Raw genomic sequence first — 15,462 nt, 5'->3', positions numbered from 1 at the left:
TTTTTTTTATGATGACTACTAGATAGATGATATTTATATAATTACATCATTTAGCACTTTCTAACAGAATCTTATGTATTTTTTTTTTGTTTTTTGTTTTAGATTTTTGCATGGCAAATGGGGTTAAGTGGCTTGCCCAAGGCAGAATCTTAATATTTTCCACCAGGATCAACTGTTTTTAAACCCAACATGTTTTTAAAGCATATCATTTACAATGAAAATTTCCATAATTTGTGTCTTTAGTCTTTGGGAGCTTCTGTGTTTGAACACACAGTACACACGGTCATACCATTTGGGTACCATATATGGTGTCATGGTGAAAGAAAAATCTCTCTTGCTAGCGTGTGTGTGTGTGTGTGTGTGTGTGTGTGTGTGTGTGTGTGTGTGTAGGGTGTGTAGGGTGAGGAAGGGGAGGTAGATGTGGATGTAACAAGGGCAGATGGTCTCAATTTTGGTCAATTTCTTTTTTTTTAGGTTTTTTTTCTTCAACATAAATCATTGACACATTTTATTCAAACACATGTACCATTTAATTAAAACAAATAGAGAGTGGAATGGACATTTGACTTCAGTGAAGCAGTGTTGAATGAAGAACCAAGTCATGGAAAGAGGGCTGTTCTCTGAGGTGGTTGGGGAACAACAACAAAAAGGTTAGACAGATTAGTCTTCTCAATAATTTAATAGAAATAGTGATTGGTACATGTAACTTATTTTCATCTACACAGAGTTAGATGGATGGGTCAAGGAAGTAAAAAGTTGTTCCCTGTCTTTTGATCATCAGTTTATCAATAAGAGAGTTGATTCTTGTCCTTTGTTATTGAAGAAGACCAAAATGAATCACTATGTTTGAGACAAATTACAGTGTGTCCAACTGTGATTAATCAGATCATTGTGAGCTCAGAATGCTTTACCACAGTTCAGGCACAGATAGTCTATGGCACCTGGGGGGGGGGGGGACTCTAAACTTACATATATCACATTTCCTTTGAGTTGCTTCCATTTTGCATTCCTCATAGAGGGCAACACTCTCACTGATGAGGGCATGCCAAGCCGGGTGGTCTTGTGCCATTATCTCTCATGCTGTTCAATCAATTCTAAAGTTCTAAAGTATACTTCTGGAATTCTAACAGCTTGCTCAGCCCATCATAGTTGCATGTTTGTAGTAATGTTGGAATGCCAGGTAGTTTAGCTTGAGAAAGGACCTCAGCATCTAGTATCTTCTTCTGCCAGGTGATCTTTAGAATCTTCTTAAGACAATTTAAATGGAAGCTACTCAGTTTCCTTACATAGCACTGGTAGACTGCCCAGGTTTCACAGGCATAAAACAATGAGGTCAGTGCAACAGGCTGTAGACCTTCAGTTTGATAGTTAATCTAATATCTCTTCTCTCTCCAACTTTCTTTCAGAACCTCCCAAATACTGAGCTAGCTTTGGCAATGTATGTGTCAACCTCATTATCATTGTGTACTCCTTGGAAAGGACACTGCCAAGGTAAGTGAACTTGACCATAATACTCAAAAAACCTCTATTTGCTGTAATCAATGGTTCCACATATGGATGGTGTGGTGCTGGTTTATGGAGCACCTGTGTTTTCTTGGGGTTAATTGTTAGAACAAACTTAGTACAAGCCGCAGAAAATCAATACATACTTTGTTGCATTTCAGCTTTAGATGCTACATTGAGTGCACAATCATCTGCAAACAGAATATCGTGCACCAACACTCCCTTCCACTTTTGTCTTGGCTTATAGCCTGCTTAAGTTGAAGAATTTGCCATCAGTGTGGTAGTCGAGTTCATTCTCAGTGAAGGTTTTTGATAGCATGGCTGAAAATATCATGCTAAAAAGCATGGGAGTAAGAACAAATCCTTGTTTCACTCCATTGGTGACTGGGAAATCTCGAGAACATTGTCCACTATCCAGAACCTGGGCATACACGCCATCATGAAATTGGTGTACAATGATGAACTTCTCCAGGCAACCAAATTTGACATAATTTTCCACAGGGGTACTTAGTTAGAAAGACCCACTATTGATACAGATCAGGGAAAAACTGCTCAAAGATGAGCCCTGGGCCCCCCAAAAGGCAATGGATTCCAAGAAGGAAGAAGGGTCCTTTAAGTGAGGAGCAAGTGAAGATTTTTAAAGTGTGAAGAGACATTGGCTATAATGAATTTGCGTGGGGTCAATCCTGATTGTATAAAGATTTAAAATAATTTTTGTAATTTCCTATTGATAGCATTCTATCAATAGGAATATCAATATATCATATCGATATATTTCAGCTTATTATTAATACTGACCAGAGGACCAGTTTCTAATGTTTTTTAAGGTGGTTATAATTTTAATAACATTCCCCCCACTGATGAAACTTCAAAAATTTAGTTTCATGAAGAGAATACTTTTTTGATTCTTGATTTCAAAACAAGAATTGGTTGATGGATAACTACTCCTCCCTCCCCCAATTTATTATTATTTTTTTCCTAACTTTTTTTTGACAAGGCAGTTAAGTGACTTGCCCAAGCTCACTAAGTATCAAGTGTCTGAAGTTGGTTTTGAATTCAGGTTCTCCTGATTCTGGGGTCAGTGCTCTATCCACTGTGTTACCTACATTTTCCTATTTTTCTAACATTCTTAATTTTTTTGAATTCCAAATTATCTCCCTCCTTCCAATCCCTCTCCTACGCACTGAGTAGACAAATAATATATCAGTCTTTCATGTGAACTCATGCAAAATATATTTATTAACCATGCTTCAAAAAAGGATAAGTAAAGTATGAAAATTATACTTCAATTTACATTCAGAGTTAATTCTCTAACTTGAAGTTGACAGAATTTTTTTATCATGAGTGAATAACTATTTATGATAGGCTGTAGAGGGATTTTTTTAGGCATAACTGTTAAGGTCCCTTCTAACTCTTAAAATTCTGTGATATTGGGATTAATTAAAGAAATACTGTTACTAATGCAACTTTTTGACTCCTTAGGATAATTTTCTGTTATGCTCCTGAATCTCTTTTTTTCACTCCCTTTCCCTCACCTTGTGAAATTATCATTTTAACTGTTGATTTAGGAAGATTGAAGGCCTTTAAATAAAAATTGAATGACCACTTATTTGGTATGTTTTAGAGAGGTTCTTTTTTTTCAGGAATGATGTAGACTATATGCCTTCTGGGATCCTTTCTAACTTTAAAATTTCCTGATATTTTACATTTAAGTTTTTGTAGCACTATTTAGTTTTGAAAGCAATTTCACAAAGCTTCTTGTCTTTTACCCCAAACCTACCCACTGCTCTAGCTCCATAAGGAGTGTGTCACAAAGTCTAAAATTCATTTCATTATGTATTCTATGTTGTTACTGAAATGGAAGCTCTTGATGAAATATAAATATTTAGTCTGGTACAGATAACACATAAACCATTCAATATCTTTTAGCATATTAGCAATGGACCAGTTTGGGGGCAGCTAAATGATAGAGTACTAGTCCTAGATGCAGGAACACTCATCTTCATGAGTTCAAATCCAACTTCAGAAACTTTCTATCTGTGTAACCCTTGGAAAGTCTAACTGTTTGTCTCAGTTTATTTATCTGTAAAATAGCTAGAGAAGGAAATGGAAGATTACTCTAGCCTCTGCTGGATAAAATTGTAACAACTGAACAACAAAAACAGATGGACCAATTTACCAGTTTATCAGACTGAAAAAGACTTGAAGGGGTGAAACACAGGACAGTTAAGTTTTGATTGGGAAGAAAAGTTTGGAAAATTATTCAAGAAATGTTTGGACACTGAAAGGAGATCAGAGAGAAATTCTACAATAAAGAACCCTGTACCACCAAAGTTAATAACATATGGACAATGAATTCCAAGAGAGTGGAAGTGGATCCTTAAATGAGGAGCAACATTGAATAAAACTAGTTTAGATGGAGCCAATCCTGATTCTACAAAGATTTTAAGTGTAAACTTTGTATATTCTCATGACAGTATTCTATTATTATACACCTACCTTTCCCATGGAACTTAAGAGGAAACTCAATATAGTAGATAGGAAGAAGACCTAGTTGTAAATTCTACCTAAGTCATTTATGGGTTGTGTGACCTTGAGCAAGTCATTTAACCCCTCTATGCCTCAGTTTCCTCATCTGTAAAATGAGGGACTTAGACTTTGTAGCTTCTAAGTTTTCTTCCTGCTCTAAATCTAAATTCCCATGAACTTTCAACTGAATGTGTATATGCATATATATATATATATGTATGAGTATATAATTACAGAAACAATTATATACACATATATAAAAGGCAGAATGACTAGATAGTAGCTAGCCTCAGAACCAGGAAGATCTGTGTTCAAGTCCTACCTCTGACATATACCGTGTGACCCTGAACTCCTAAAGGCTCTTTAATTTGAAGAGAAGGTGACGCTCTGGATTGATAGGGGATTTATCATTCAAAGAATTTCCTATACCTATGAAATCCCAGTATCTATTCCTATCCATATATATATATATATATATATATATATATGCAAATTTGTGAATATTATTAGAAATGTATATACACATACAACATAGATATATATATATAATAGATATATATGTAAGTATATACATGGGTATTATGCATTAATATATGTTTATGCAATGTACAAGCATGCATTGCTTATATATATTTAATGAATAATATCTATGCATGTATTTATATAAACATATAATTTAATAATTTTTATTACAAAGCATATTGAATCTAACTATATGCTAGAAATTGTGGAAATAAAAATTAAGTAAAAGATACTATCTTTAATCTAAAGGAACCTGAAATCTACTTGGAGGAAATGAGATAAATACATGTGGAATAGCTCAAAACAAAATTTGAAAGTGTGATATAAGAATACAAGTAAAACTGAAAAAAGAATATAATTCAGAGTAAAGGTAAGATCTTTATTAGGTAGATCTTTCAAAGAAAATCTCACTAAGGAAGTCAGGTTATTCCCCAACATCAAAAAAGAACCCAAATATGCACTAGACTCTAAAGACTAACTAGATTTAGAAAGATGGTGCATTGGCACTGGTGAAATACAGGGATTCTTTGATAAAATGACCTTTTTTAAATGCATAAAATAAAATAGGCAGAATACAAAAGGACCCAAGTCTATTGCTATATAGTTATCAGAATATTTTTTGAAGGGGACAAATCACAATTCCAGGTTAAGAAACTCTAGTCTAGAAAAAGGATACTTTCTACTGCCTCTTGTAATACTTATCTCTATTATAGTTCCCACAGGGAACAATTCATGCTTGATATATTACTATATCTCACCTTGCCACCTCCTTTAGAGAAAACGTCAACCAAATGTGTGATGCAAAACCCATGCTTCTCCCTCTTACATTTTAGGAGCAGTCATGGTGAATAATCCAGATTATCTGCCAAAATGAAATGGAAAGTGGAGGTTAGATTAAGAGCATGGGCAGTCACATAGCCAGCCTTTCGGAATAACAGGAAAGAGAGATGGGTTTGGTACCAGGAAACCTAACCCTGGAATGGCAATGCTAAGAACTTTTAATACAGAATCACTTGTTGTTTGTATATCAATAATATTCAAAACCATGGTTTTATCAGGGTGGGTACTCCTTTCACTGATGTGTATACCATCCCCTTGTCACCATAGTAGATGATATTCAGACGATGTTATGACCATCACCTGGTGGCTAACCTTTTGATAATGTTATTTCTTAACAGTTTTGTTGCATAGGTCTACCTATATTAGCAGGAAGATGGAGAAAAAGTTACTGAACTAGCTTTTGTTTGATTTGGCAGCTTGTCAAAATCTTCATGGCAGGGTTAGGATTAAAAATGAATTTCCAATTTCTAGTCAGTGACATGATTCTGAAACTTCTCTTTGTTTGTTTGTTTGTAGCAATCTTGGATCTCTCTTCCTGTTAGTGTTTAACTCAGTCGAGCTTATTAAATTGAAATAATCAGTAAGAAAATATTAATCACTTAAGTATCAGCCACTGTGTTGAGAACTAGAGAAATAAAAAGTGGGGAAAAAAGTCTCTGTCCTCAAGAAACTTACATTCTAATGAAACATTTCCTTCTTGAAGGAATTCTAGAATTATAGAGTTAGAATGAATCTCCTGAGAGATTATCTCATTTATTTCACCTCATGAAGGTCCACCTCTAATGTCAGCAAAAGAAATGACTTTTGTCCTCCTTTTAGGGATCTCTAGGGAAAGTCAGTAGCAACCAATGATGGTCTCTTTTCTAGTGGTGAATCATCCTTTGAAGTCATTCTTTAAATAATTTCCCTTTGTCCTTTCCCAGCTTGCTTTCTTTTCATTTTTATTTTTACCTGTGCATATTTCTTTTTGGTGAAAATGATTAATTCCCCCCCCCCCCCCCATTTTGCTTCCTGCCCCAGTCTATTTTCTTTTTGTCATCTGCCCTGTCGGCTCTCTTCCACTTGGCTCCTCTTCACATGCATATTTCCTTTCTACTTAGAAATCTGAAATCCTCCCAGAACTCCCCGGCTTCTTAAAAACCCCCATTTTTAGTTATCTTTGCTTAATACATATTCTGTGAGTATTATTTCCACTTGAATCGGCTTTTGTTTCCCTGGCTAAGAACTCTAAATTGCACCTATCTTCTAGCCCAGAACCTGTCCACAGTCTATAACATGCTTTAAAAAAAATTTTTCTCATGGACTTCCCAGATCTGTGCCATCCTTATGGATTTACTATATGAAAACCTGTGGCCAGTGATGGGCTAGAGTTAGGCTCATGCCAATTACCTTATTAAGTAAATTCCACCCTTTGGATTTATATATTGTCTGACAGAAACATATAGTTTAAAAAAGGAATTTAATCACCATACCTTTAAAGCTAATTAGAGCTCATTAAAGAGTTCATAGAGGGGTGGTATGTTTTAAAAAATCATTAATTCTCTCCCTGCAGGTATCCTGCAAAATGTAGTTTCATCGAGTACATAGCATTTACAAATTCTGATTGGCATTTCCTTCTTTGTTGAAAAGAGAGCCTGGCTCAGTTTGCAGCAAATATGACAATGGGCTGTGCAAATGTACATCTGAAATACAGCTCTGTGGGGGTTAAACATTCAAGCTTATATGAGACAGCATCAGTTTCAGGTCAAAGTGCTGTTCTTAAATGATCAGCATAGAACAGGAAAAAGGCATTGAAGTGACCTTGCTGAGGGTCTAAAACTGTGCTGAAGCCTTTTCTGCATGATTAAGTGAGCAGAATCTTAGATTAGCTAAAAGCAGTGCAGAAACATAATGAGTTCACTTATTTTGGAGCATTTAATAACAGTTATAGACAGTTATGTGATCAGGCGGAGTTATGACTTATTCATTCTTTCATTGCTATTAAAATTACTGCATTTGAGGTTTTTAAAGTCATTGAAATAAAAAAAGTCTGATTTATGTTAGGAGAATTTAGCTTGGCCTTTGGTCTCTCAGTTTTTAAATGATATAATTAGACTTTTTAAAGACCATTCTAAAAGCATTATTAGCATTTTGTATAGCTGAAAGTAAATGCATGTTTTGTGGATAGTTTAATTTTAAAAAGGAATAATAATACTTGATTCAGGCAGTGATATTCATAGATTATTAAGAAAAGATTTTTTGTATGAAATTTTTAAAAAGGCAATTGTATAATTTTAGTAATAGACTATATAGAATGTGTGTGGATTCTGCTGTGTGTACACAAAGACACACACACAGACACACAGCACACAGACACACACACACACACATAGACACACAGACACACAGCCTAATTTCGTTTTTGAATGGATGGTACAAAGACATGGAATAATGCAGTTTAGTTATTCCCTCTACCCATTTGGAAAAGAAGGAATGGGAAGAACAAGTATCAGAAGACATGTTAACTCATCACCTTTAACATATTTCCTCTGAAATTATAGAACTATTTATGGGGGGGTGGGGATGGAGGGAACTAAAAAAGCCCACTTTAGTCGTAGCAAAGAGACTCTCAGGTGGTTTGAATTAGCCATAAACAAAAATTATTAATAAATCATTTGGGAGGAATATGGAAATGTCACTGATCCATCAATATTTTCATAGGATCCTATACTTCAACTTTTTCCTATGTATTTCACTGAATGCAAATCGGAATCCCCAGCCCCTGCACTCCCACATGAAGCCTGGCTTCCACATTCAAGAGGGTTATTGCCCAGCACATAAAAAAGCACAGAGGAAACATATCCTCACCATAAAACAGTGAAATAAAGTGCTGGTTCGAGTTGGACACTACAGTAGGATTATTCAATGAGCACATCTTTGCTCATAAAATCGAGCTGACTGCAGCCTCCTTAAATGACAGCTATTTGTGCCACGTGCGTGAGTTCGGTAAACAGTTTGCTTCTCTCTCTTTTGGCTGCTCAAGATGCAAGGATACTCTGCTGCAGAGAGGCAGGAACTTGAAAAGTCGTTCCTGAGGAGAGAGCATAGGGCTGCCCTTCAATTGCCCATGGATGCTGGGATGAGTAGAAGCAAAGGACGGCTCCAATTCCTAGCTGATTTACATGGGACTGGGGACCTCACGAGACATCTGCAGAAATGAATATCCTTCTATTTACCTTTCAGAGGGACATTCCCCTATTTCCTCTAATCGGCTTGATTTGAGGTTTACCATCTTCATTATTAGGTAGCACCCCAGGTGGAAAAAAAAAAGAATCAAGCCTTGGTAGGACGAGACATGTAATGGATCAGATCAATTCTGTTTGTTCTGGGCTATTAATTGATAGGAAAAGATGTCGTTTGATTTTCCAAGAGGGGAAGGTCAAGTTATTTGGGTGACAGCTGAGAGGTCAGAGAAGGGAAGCAGCAGCCTCCAGTGAATCCCCACCACTGATGTTATTTGAGGCGGCTGATCTGAAAACACTCTCACCATTTCCTGACAGTGATGTTAACTCCAATCTGGACAGTTTCCAAAGGAGACAGGACGGTCTGTAGCCGCTTAACGCATCCCTACCACCACGGGAACAAGCTTGCCGAGGGGGTAGCTAGGGGAGCTCATGCAGTGCAGATTTCTGTCCACTAGAGACTGATCTCTGCCCAGTAAACATTGCATTTAAGGCTCTGCAGTTGAGACTTGAACTATGGTCTTAGAGGTGAGAGGCTAGCGTTTCATCCACTAAAGCCATTTAGCCTTTTCCTTTGAAGGAAGATTGATTTTAAAAAAGCTATTAACCTCCAGTGATTTATCTCATCAGATCATCTTCATTTTGTTCTGCTTATAATAAGACTATATTGCATAGTTTTATTCTTCAGTTAATTCAGCTAGGCTCTCTGAAAGGGAAATACATGGAAAAACATAAAGAAGGAGGAGATAATAGAAAATTATCAGCACCCACTGAAATGAAAACGGTTAACAGGAAAACAAAAGGTTCTGAGCAAATGTTATTAAAGATCTCAGAGGTACAATCCTGTATGACAAAAAATTGTTTCTGTGTTAACCCGGTTTTACAGAAAAGAAAAAAAAAGTTTCAGTATGTCCTATTGATTTTAAAGCTAGATGCCATGTTAACAAGGAGACAGAACCTTAACTCCTTTAGTAAAAAGACAAAAAAGAAAAAAGGGAAAAAAGAAAACGGGAAAGAATTCATTTCCTTTCTTGAGATGGTTAACAATAAAACCCAAAGAACCAGCAGTAATTAATTCACAATCAGAATAAATACAGAGGTACACACGAAACAGAAATTTCTAAGGAAATTGTACCAAATACATTCTGGTAAGAGCTTGAAGTTAGACATTTTATCCATTTTCAATGAAAAATGGGGAAAATGTGCTAAGCAGAAACCTGTTTTGCTGCTCTGTCCCCTTTCCTTTCAAATGAACTAGGAGCCAGTCGCTTCCTGGCTACAGACTCATGTTTGATTTATTGTATTATATTGATTGAGTTCCGACTTTGGGGGAAAAAAAGACTTATGTTTTGTGAATAATGCCTTCCCATTAATGACTTTAATTCATCCATCCCCCCACTCCGAATTTTATGACAGACACGAATTTACATTTTTCCCAGAATACCTGATAGAAGAAAAAGTACTGGCATTTTTTTATATATGTGGATATATATCTATATCTATATTTATATATTTATTTATAGTTCCACTCTGCAGTGCTTTGTGAATGTATATACACAGACCCAAGAAAAGTTGATTTATCTCAGGGGGTGTGAGATTTGTCCTTTCTCTTCTCCCCACAGGTATTTAAATGGAAGGTCAAAATGAAGGCTTACAATAACATTTTGATGTTTGATCAAGTGTGCAACAATAGGTTTCTGTCACTGCCCCTTCCCTCTTGAATACTGAGGCCCAGAAGGTTCTTTTGTTTCTAGGATTGTTCCCTTGTTTGGTCTAATGTTTGGGCAGGTGAAACTAGATTCACAAAGCCAGCTCTGACAACAATATCTGAAAGAAGGCCCACAAGTTCTCCCAATAAACATTTGTCCCATGTCTCTTAAACTGGTCAGTGACCAAAATCAGATAAACAAATCTGAAACCAGAGAAATGTGTCAAAAATCAATGAAGAAACCCACAGTTTATCATTCCCTTTTCTATAGTTATGAAGAAAATGGAAATGATGATAAAGTTAATGCTACAGAAATTTGCCCTAAGTCCCTTTCATTCATATTTAACAGTATACAATGAATAGGATTAGTAAGATCTTTCATCTAATATGTCCTCAGAGTTCTCCATTCTCTGTGGTGCTTCCATCAAAAAAAGAGATGTTCTTCAGTTTGTTTTCCATAGCTAAAGTGACTCTGGAATTGAGGATTATTTAATGGATTTTGAAATTAATTCAGAAAACCTAGGATGAGGGTTAAGAAAATCATAGGAAGGAATTTAAGCAGAATATCTTAAAATATCTCAGAATATCTCAAGCTAGGGTAATGCCAAGGGTTAAGGGAGGAGGAGGGATATTGTCTTTCACCTCCATGTTCTTAATGAGGTTATATGCCAGAAGGAATATAATCTTCTTATTCCCTACCCCAACCCCATTCCTATGACTTTCTTTACCTCTTATTTGATAATAGCCCCTGTCATTCCTTCCTCCCTTTAAGCAATAACATACTGTGGTGGAATGAGCTGTGTGACCTTGAACAAGTCATTAAATTTCTGTAAGTTTCACTTTCTTCAACAATATAATTTGGGATACACTCTAAGATCTCTTCTAGCTCTAAATCTATGATTCCTTAGTTATAGGTACTTTTCCTTTCTTTTGATTTCTGCTTTTAGAACCATGACCCTGTGATGTTATAACAGCCCCTTTAACTACCACCCTGATGTACTTGTAACCTGTGGAGTATCAATCCTCGCTTCCAGTCCTAATTCCTCCACTGGATGGCAGAAAATAAAAGGAGAGATATATTGGGGTTGGGGGTGGGGAGAGGGAAGGACTTAACTAAGGCTTAGCTTAAAAGATGCTATTCTTACAGAGTTTTACTCTAATTCTAGGTGGTGCAGTGGATAGATCATTAGACTAGGAGTCAGGAAGACCCAAGTTCAAAGTCGACTTCCTATTCTTACTGTGTGACCCTGGGTAAGTCATTTAACCCAGTTTGCCTCAGTTTTTTCTACTGAAGATGAATTAGAGAAGAAAAGGGCAAAATCACCCCATTATTTCTTCCAAAAAACCCCAACAGGGTCATGGAGAGTCAGACATGACCAAAATGAACAATATGACATAGCTACAAATGGAGGAGCTATTAAACAATGATTTTCTTTTTTCTTTTGTAATGCTTACTTAGGGGAAAAAAATAGCACTTGGTAAAGCTAATCTAAGCTAGATCTCAATTCCTGTATAATTTTTTATTTCAAGCATTTTGCTTCCATTCCTTACTTCTTTTGTTAACTATCAAGAATTGTGAGCACTTCAATCTATATAAATGTTAACTATTATTATCATTATTTGAATGATCATTATTATCAGTATTTGAATGTAGGGACTGTTCTTATTCATTTTTGTATCCCTCCCCTACCTGGCCCCCACCCCAGTGCTAGCACATAGAGGATTCTTAATAAATGTTAATAGAATTAAATTGAATTTGATTGCCTAAGTGAATCACAACAAGAAGTACTCAAAAGCTTTAAAATAGGGCAGAATTTGGCATTTGATTTTTCTATTTAGACATAGCTGTTAATGTTCTTTATCTGAGACCTAGTGAATTTGAACATGGGTCTAATCTTGAAGACTCCTACATAACATGCTCTTTAACTGAAACTATGATCACATGTTATTGGAAGACCAAACAATGCTATGAGGGAAGAGTGGGAAAGAATTGTTCCAGTCATAGTAAGCAAATTTTTTAATTAATTAGATTTTTTTGGTACAATCTAATATAGCTCCTCTACTCCCAATATAGAAAGTTATTAATAGGAGCAGAGAACTTTAGAACTGGAAGTCTTAAATAATATCAAAGTCTACCATCTGGTTTAAAAATATTTATATAATTTTTATATCACCTGTTTTTTTGAATTTATTCTTTTTTATTTCCCTGCTCACTAAGCCATCATTTAAAGATTAAATAAGAAAGAGGGACAAAAAAGCAGCTTAGTAAAACTAATCAGAATATTGCCTTTATTTTAAAATACATGTAATATTCCATACCTACAATCTCCTACTTCTCCAAAAATCTGTAGATAGGTCTGTTTTCTTCTTGGGTCAACATAGTTCATTAGAGTCATATAGTATTCAGTTTATTATAATATTGATGCTATTATTTCCATTTATACTGCTGGGAGTGATTATGTATGTTGTTCCTCTGGTTCAGCTTACATCAGTCTTTATCAATTTATTTCTTTTCATGTTTCTCTTAATTCTTCATATTTCATTTCTGAACTACACAGCCCTCTTATTTTACATTATAAGGAAATGGAGATCCCCTGAAGTAGCGACTAACTCAAGGTCACATGTTAAAGTGGTGGTAGACTAGGACATGAGGCTACCCTTGATCTAGGAGATAGCAAAATTGGGTGGAATTCAGAGAATGTTTAGTGGAAAGTTCCCTGAACTTAGAGTCAGGAGACCTGGGTTTAAATCCTGGCTTTTCCTCTTTTTCTGAAACTTTGCAGTATGTTGTGATGCAGAGGATGTCAAACTCTGTAGACTAGTGTTTTGAGTTTTACCAGATCAAAATTTACTGGGAAACCTTTAGCAAAAGAAATAATTCAATCTGACCAAATAATTTGATAAACATTTAATACATTCTTCATTTCTCCACTCACTAAGCCATCCTTTAGAATAAAGAGTAAATAAGAAAGGACTGTGTGAGGGACTGTGGATACAAAAAGAGGCTAAAGTCAATCCCTGTCCTCATAGATATTCCAATCTAATCAGGGACCTAATAGGCAAGCAAATATCAAGCTATTTACTTGGTAAATAAAGAAAAATTTGCAGCAGGAAGGGATTGGAATTAAGAGGTACTAGGGAAGACTGCCTATAGAAGGTGGGATTTTGGTTGAGATTTAAAGGAAGCCAGGGTGGTCATCAGTGAGAGAGGATGGGGGGGAACATTATATAGGAAAGGAGGACATCCAGAGAAAATAGAATTTAAAACAGATGTATTATATATACATACATATACATATATACACGCACACTTTTATGTATATATGCAACAGAGAAAGAGGAGACAGAGACATAGACAGAGTCAAAGACAGAGAGCCAGAGAGAAAGAGAGAGAGAGAGAGAAAGACAGAGACAGAGACATAGAGAAAAGAGCCAGGGAGGCATACACAAGCAAAAACAGAAAAAGACAGAGACAGAGAAGAGACAGACACACAGACCCAAGAATTAGATCAGAGATAGAAACACACACAGAGGCAGACATACAGGAACAGAAAGACAGGGGGAAAGACAGAGACAGAAAGAGAGATAGAGAAAAACAGACAGAGACAGAGGCAGAGACAGGGAGAGACAGAATGTGTGTTAATATGTGATTGTCTGAGTCAATAGGTGGTTGGCAGGCACCTTTATGTACAAGTGTCCTTCTTTCTATTTGACACCATTGATATAGAGGATAGAGGCTGTGTTTGGAATCAGAAGTCCAGGGATCACATCTTCACCCTGAGACTGTACTAGATGTGTGATCTTGGTGAAATCATGGAGTCATTCTGGATTTTTGGTTTCCTCATTTGTAAAATAAGTAAGTTGGGCTAGGTGGTTTCCAAGTTTCTGTCTAATTCTAAATTGACAGTTCCTTGATCCTAAGGCACATATCTTCTCTAAATCTCATTTTTCTCTTCTGCAAAACAGAGATATGAACACTTACTTTACACACTTCACCATGGTTCTGAAGGTAAACCTCCAGAGGGCAGGGACTTTCATATTGGTCTTTGTATCTCCAGTGCTTGGCATATAAAAGTGCTTAAAATGCTTGAGGATTGATTATAATTCTTAAAATACTTTGCAAATGTGAGTTATTATCATTAGCTAGCTCTCTTTCCATTCTTATTAAGGGGTCATTTCTTGGTCATTTCTTTTGAAAACTAATTGAATATAGCAAGAGCTCTAAAAATAGCAAGGTACCAGATCTCAGGTTCTGGGAGATCACATGTAATCAAAGTATGAAGTAGAATTATCCAACGCCATCCTGACCCTCACTATCCTCATCAGGCTCACCATCCTCACCATCCTCATACCATCACCATCGCCATCGCCATTGCCATCATCATCACCATCACTATCACTATCATCATCAGCATCACCATCCCATTATCATCCAAGCCAGAATTCATATGATGGCTATTATGTCCCAGACATTATACTAAACCTTTTATAAATGTTATATTATCTTATCCTCACAACAACTCTGGGTGATAGGTGCTATTATTCTCCTCATTATATAGTTGATAAAATGGAAACAAACAAGTTAAGTGAATTGCCAGGTTACACAGTTAATAAGTGTCTGAGGTAAACTTTGAATTCAGGTCTCCCTAACACCAGATCCAGTGTTCTATTGACTAATCCATTTTGCTGATCTTAAAAGAGTCTTTCAATATGGGACTGGTTAAACTCTATATTTATAATCTAATGATCCTATTTGTCCCCCCCTTTGGGTACTTTGGGGCTATTATGGGAACAAGAGGATTCTGAGAGTTAGATCTACCAGACAGTGTTTAGAAAAGATACTTTAGAAAAGATACTGGCAAAACAAAGTCAATTGTTAAATTTTTTTTAGCATGAATCTTTCTTTACATCTCAGAAATTGATAAACATTAAAAATCAGGACTTGATTTATTGTATTGTCGATCGCCTAAACTTTGGGAAATGATAGATAAAATGTTAATAATGAAAATTAAAGTTAAAGTATTTTATGAATAAATTTATAGAGTGCCAATGTTAAACATATAAACACTAAAATATATATATTGTGTGTGCACACAGACATATGTACATATATGTGTTTATACACACATGTGTATACAT

The 15,462-nt window shown here is 35.8% G+C and overlaps 2 long non-coding RNA genes across 9 annotated transcripts in view; one reads left to right on the top strand and one right to left on the bottom strand.

Moving 5' to 3' along the window:
- LOC141522010 (uncharacterized) overlaps positions 1 to 15,462 on the top strand; it is a 354,724-nt gene that overhangs the window by 188,258 nt on the left and 151,004 nt on the right. For all 8 annotated transcript variants that reach the window (XR_012478113.1, XR_012478110.1, XR_012478106.1 and 5 more), the window contains 2 exons: positions 475 to 650; positions 1,407 to 1,491. This is a non-coding gene — a long non-coding RNA (uncharacterized LOC141522010). The remainder of the gene's footprint in view (positions 1 to 474; positions 651 to 1,406; positions 1,492 to 15,462) is intronic.
- Positions 534 to 15,462, bottom strand: part of LOC141522011 (uncharacterized) — a 31,487-nt gene continuing 16,558 nt past the window's right edge. The window contains exons 3-4 of the long non-coding RNA XR_012478114.1: positions 5,313 to 5,416; positions 534 to 620 (exon numbers count right to left, since the gene is read on the bottom strand). This is a non-coding gene — a long non-coding RNA (uncharacterized LOC141522011). The remainder of the gene's footprint in view (positions 621 to 5,312; positions 5,417 to 15,462) is intronic.

The sequence above is a fragment of the Macrotis lagotis genome, chromosome 4 (assembly GCF_037893015.1).
Source record: "Macrotis lagotis isolate mMagLag1 chromosome 4, bilby.v1.9.chrom.fasta, whole genome shotgun sequence".
In the NCBI taxonomy this organism is placed as follows: Eukaryota; Metazoa; Chordata; class Mammalia; order Peramelemorphia; family Peramelidae; genus Macrotis; species Macrotis lagotis.
Note: the sequence above shows the minus strand (reverse complement) of the source record. Positions and strands in the feature narration are given on the sequence as shown.